Genomic DNA, 6,000 nt, shown 5'->3' on the forward strand with positions numbered 1-6,000 from the left:
GTTCCAGCACCTATGCCACCCACAGAAGTGAAGGCATATGAGATTCTTGAGCTATCAGTCCATATACACATTAATTGTCTGAAGGCTTCTGTCAGGGGATTGTCAATACCAGAGCCTTTCGAATTTTCTTGCCCCCTTGATCTGACAGAGAATCTGTTAAAAAAACAAGACATAGCACAAAGCTCCCTTAGTTGTGCACACCTTTGCCTTATGAAGCAATAGCCAATCATTAACTAAGAATATGTTACTTTGTTTTTTTGGGAGATTGTGTTGTTTAAAGAAAAGGAGTAATTGTGGCACCTTAGAGACTAACCAATTTGAGCATAAGCTTTCGTGAGCTACAGCTCACTTCATCGGATGCATACTGTGGAAAGTGTAGAAGATCTTTTATACACACAAAGCATGAAAAAATACCTCCTCCCACCCCACTCTCCTGCTGGCCATAGCTTATCTAAAGTGATCACTCTATTTACAATGTGTAGGATAATCAAGGTGGGCCATTTCCAGCACAAATCCAGGGTTTAACAAGAACGTCTGGGGATGAGGGGTTAGGAAAAAACAAGGGGAAATAGGTCACCTTGCATAATGACTTAGCCACTCCCAGTCTCTATTCAAGCTTAAGTTAATTGTATCCAATTTGCAAATGAATTCCAATTCAACAGTTTCCTCACTGGAGTCTGGATTTGAAGTTTTTTTGTTGAAGAATTGCAACTTTCATGTCTGTAATCGCGTGACCAGAGAGATTGAAGTGTTCTCCCACTGGTTTATGAATGTTAAAATTCTTGACATCTGATTTGTGTCCATTTATTCTTTTACGTAGAGATTATCCAGTTTGACCAATGTACATGGCAGAGGGGCATTGCTGGCACATGATGGCATATATCACATTGGTGGATGTGCAGGTGAACGAGCCTTCAGGAGGAGTCCACCTAGAATCCTTCTTTTAGTAGTGTTGGTAGGGAGGTCTCTGTGGATTAGTATGTTGTTCAGAGGTATGTTGGAAATATTCCTTGAGTCGGAGACATCGAAAATAGGATTCTAGGTCACCACAGAACTGTACCATGTTCGTGGGGGTGGAGGGGCAGAAGGACCCCCACGAACATACCTCTGAACAACATACTAATCCACAGAGACCTCCCTACCAACACTACAAAAAGAAGGATTCTAGGTGGACTCCTCCTGAAGGTCGAAACAGCAAACTGGACTTCTACATAGAGTGCTTCCGCCGACGTGCATGGGCTGAAATTGTGGAAAAGCAGCATCATTTGCCACATAACCTCAGCCATGCGGAACACAATGCCATCCACAGCCTCAGAAATAACTGACATCATAATCAAAAAGGCTGACAAAGGAGGTGCTGTTTTCATCATGAATAGGTCAGAATATGAACAAGAGGCTGCTCAGCAGCTCTCCAACATCACTTTCTACAAGCTATTACCCTCTGATCCCACTGAGAGTTACCAAAAGAAACTACAGCATTTGCTCAAGAAACTCCCTGAAAAAGCACAAGATCAAATCTGCACAGACACACCCCTGGAATCCCGACCTGGGATATTCTATCTACTACCCAAGATCCATAAACCTGGAAATCCTGGGCACCCCATCATCTCAGGCATTGGCACTCTGACAGCAGGATTGTCTGGCTATGTAGACTCCCTCCTCAGGCCCTATGCTACCAGCACTCCCAGCTACCTTCAAGACACCACTGACTTCCTGAGGAAACTACAATCCATCGGTGATCTTCCTGATAACACCATCCTGGCCACTATGGATGTAGAAGCCCTCTACACCAACATTCCACACAAAGATGGACTACAAGCCATCAAGAACACTATCCCCGATAATGTCACGGCTAACCTGGTGGCTGAACTTTGTGACTTTGTCCTTACCCATAACTGTTTTACATTTGGGGACAATGTATACCTTCAGATCAGCAGCACTGCTATGGGTACCCGCATGGCCCCACAGTATGCCAACATTTTTATGGCTGACTTAGAACAATGCTTCCTCAGCTCTCGTCCCCTAACGCCACTACTCTAGTTGTACTATATTGATGACATCATCATCTGGACCCATGGAAAAGAAGCCCTTGAGGAATTCCACCATGATTTCAACAATTTCCATCCCACCATCAACCTCAGCCTGGTCCAGTCCAAACAAGAGATCCACTTCCTGGACACTACGGTGCTAATAAACCATGGTCACATAAACACCACCCTATACCGGAAACCTACTGACCGCTATTCCTACCTACATGCCTCCAGCTTTCACCCTGACCACACCACACGATCCATCCTCTACAGCCAAGCTCTGCGATACAACCGCATTTGCTCCAACCCGTCAGACAGAGACAAACACCTACAAGATCTCTATCAAGCATTCTTACAACTACAATACCCACCTGCTGAAGTGAAGAAACAGATTGACAGAGCCAGAAGAGTACCCAGAAGTTACCTACTACAGGACAGGCCCAACAAAGAAAAGAACAGAATGCCACTAGCCGTCACCTTCAGCCCCCAACTAAAACCCCTCCAACGCATTATTAAGGATCTACAACCTATCCTGAAGGATGACCCAACACTCTCACAAATCTTGGGAGACAGGCCAGTCCTTGCCTACAGACAGCCCCGCAACCTGAAGCCAATACTCACCAGCAACCACATACCACACAACAGAACCACTAACCCAGGAACCTATCCTTGCAACAAAGCCCGTTGCCAACTGTGCCCACATATCTATTCAGGGGACACCATCACAGGGCCTAACAACATCAGCCACACTATCAGAGGCTCGTTCACCTGCACATCCACCAATGTGATATATGCCATCATGTGCCAGCAATGCCCTTCTGCCATGTACATTGGTCAAACTGGAGAGTCTCTACGTAAAAGAATAAATGGACACAAATCAGATGTCAAGAATTATAACATTCATAAACCAGTCAGAGAACACTTCAATCTCTCTGGTCACACGATTACAGACATGAAAGTTGCAATTCTTCAACAGAAAAACTTCAAATCCAGACTCCAGCGAGAAACTGTTGAATTGGAATTCATTTGCAAACTGGATACAATTAACTTAAGCTTGAATAGAGACTGGGAGTGGCTAAGTCATTATGCAAGGTAACCTATTTCCCCTGTTTTTTTCCATACCCCCCCCCCCCAGACGTTCTTGTTAAACCCTGGATTTGTGCTGGAAATGGCCCACCTTGATTATCATACACATTGTAAATAGAGTGATCACTTTAGATAAGCTATGGCCAGCAGGAGAATGAGGCGGGGGGAGGTATTTTTTCATGCTTTGTGTGTATAAAAGATCTTCTACACTGTCCACAGTATGCATCTGATGAAGTGAGCTGTAGCTCACAAAAGCTTATGCTCAAATAAATTGGTTAGTCTCTAAGGTGGCACAAGTACTCCTTTTCTTTTTGCGAATACAGACTAACACGGCTGTTACTCTGAAACCTGTGTTGTTTAAATGAACATTGTGGGTGTTTTAAATTATGCATAATAGACCCTGGCACATAGTGAAAGGTTTCTTTAATTTTATACAATGAAAAACAAACATGTAAACAAATAAATTCCAGTGAAACAACATCGGATGAATGGTCATGAAAATGAGTTATTTTTTCTCCTGCCAATGATTCATAAATCATCATATAAGCAGTGAATTTATGCCTCTTTAATATATATCTGTTAAGACCATGTGTAGGTGGAACATTATGCCAAGAATTTCATAGCTGCAGATAAGTATATTAAAAGGTACAATAATTTCTTAGATTGTGCCTTCAATATATTTCTAGCATGCTACATTATTACAGATAACATACAGTTAATTATACAGAAGAAGTGTTCTTCTTTCTGTTAAGAGGTCCATACCTTTCAAGGTCCCACTTTCAAAGCTGGGAAAAAGACCAAAAATGAGGGACACAAGAAAAAAAAACAGTATAAACATTTGAAATAATATAGCATTCATTAGCAATGATATTGTCTGAGTCTCCGTTTCTGAGATGTTATTTACAATGATAAAAGTTAGAGAACAGCAAGTGTGCGTAGAATGGAGATAAATTTGTTTTTTTTTAAATGGACAAATAGTCAAAATCAGAGGCAGTCTAAGCATTGAACAGACATGCCTAAGATGTTAAGTACAAGAAACATAACCACTGGCATAGCAATAAATGACAGATGATTCATAGATTCTTAAGGCAAGAGGGAACCACTATGATTTAGTTTGAGCTCCCGCATAACAGGTCAAAGAACCCCAAACAATAATTTATGTATCAAGCCCACAACTTTTGTTTGAGCTATAGCATATCATTTAGAAAGTCAGGGATAATCCATCAGATCACTAAGTAAGTTGTTCCAATGGTTAATTACCCTTACTGTTAAAATGTTCAGACTGTTGTTAGTCTGAATTTGTCTAGCTTCATCTTCCAATCAGTGAGTATTGTTATATCTGTCTGCTAGGCTGAAGTGAAATTGCTTTCCTGTGTAGGTACTTGTAAATGGTGATCAAAATCACACCTTAATCTTCTTCTGGATAAACTAAATAGATAGAGCTCTTTCAGTCTCTCACTATAAGGCAGGTTTTCCAGACTTCAAGTCATTCTTGTAGCTCTTTTGTGAACCATGAATCCTTTCCAGTTTGTCAGTGTCCTTTTTGAAGTGTGGACATGAAAATCGGACATGGCATTGCAGCAATGGTCTCACTAACACTGAACACAGAGGTAATACCACCTTCCTACTCTTACGTGATATTCTACTGCTTACACAACCAAGGATCACGTCTGCCCACTTATCTGCAGTGTCAGAATAAGAGCTCATTTTCAAATGGCTACCTACCATGATGCCAAAGTTATTTTCAGACTTACTGTTTTCCAGGCTGTAGTTCTTCATTTTGTAAGTGTGACTTATGTTCTTTGTTCCTGGATGCATGACCTTGCATTTGACTGTGTTAACACACACATTATTTAAATGAGCCCACCTTACCAAGCAGGTGAGGAGCTTGAGGATGCAGAGTGTATGCAGAGCCTCAATGGTCACTGTTGGCCAAAATAATCTGATGTTATGTGCACGTGCACCTAGAGTGGGATCTGTGTGGGCAAATACTCAAAGAAGTGCTATTAGCCATGTTTTACAGATGGTGAATGGAGTGAAAGAAAGAATAGGTGGTTTGCCAAGGTCACACATTAATTTGTGGGGGAAGCAGCGACTTGCACCTAGGCCATGGAAGACCTGGAATTATGTCTTAACTGCTGAACTCTAGTTCTAGTCAGCCTATTATATCTTTTTTGAGAGGAAAATAGAGTAGGTCAGCTGAAAGATTACAGGCAAGGAAAACCTTCCATATGATGAGAGATTGAAAAGCTTGGGACTCATTACTTTAAAAAGGAGAGGAAAATGAGGGGACATTTAACAGGTATACAAAATAATGAATGATCCAAAAAGTAGCTTTGTGTCCAAATCCCTTCGCTCCACAGGCTAACTAAAACAGCACTGCCATGCCATATGGGACAGGTTTTAGTTCTTTAGAGTGAGGTTTATTAGGAATTTTGTATAGTACTGGCATGGGTCTCATTTACCCAGAATCCTCATTATCTCCACAGAGTGTTCAACCAGCAACTTGTACTGTTGGTTTAACCAGGTGACACTGAAGCTGAGTAGAAAATACCCTGCTATTATTTTAACCAGCCCTTGCTGGGCTGGCGATTATAGAAGCTGCAGGATGGGCAGCATTAAGTGAGCTGGCCCTGATCATCCTTATCTCTAACCACAATACTCATTCTTTCCAAGAAAAATAACTACACAGTATATTACCCAACTACCCTTCACTTTCATCTTTGTGATTCCCTGCTTCCAGAACTGTCCAAGTGCAGTGATTAATAATTTATCGGACCACCACCACTCTCACAAATTACAGCAAGCAGACCAGAACAGGCCATAGAGTCTCCATTCCATAAATATTTGTACTGTAACAAACATGATTAATAATTCAAAGCTA

This window comes from Lepidochelys kempii, chromosome 2 (assembly GCF_965140265.1).
Source record: "Lepidochelys kempii isolate rLepKem1 chromosome 2, rLepKem1.hap2, whole genome shotgun sequence".
NCBI classification, from domain to species: Eukaryota; Metazoa; Chordata; order Testudines; family Cheloniidae; genus Lepidochelys; species Lepidochelys kempii.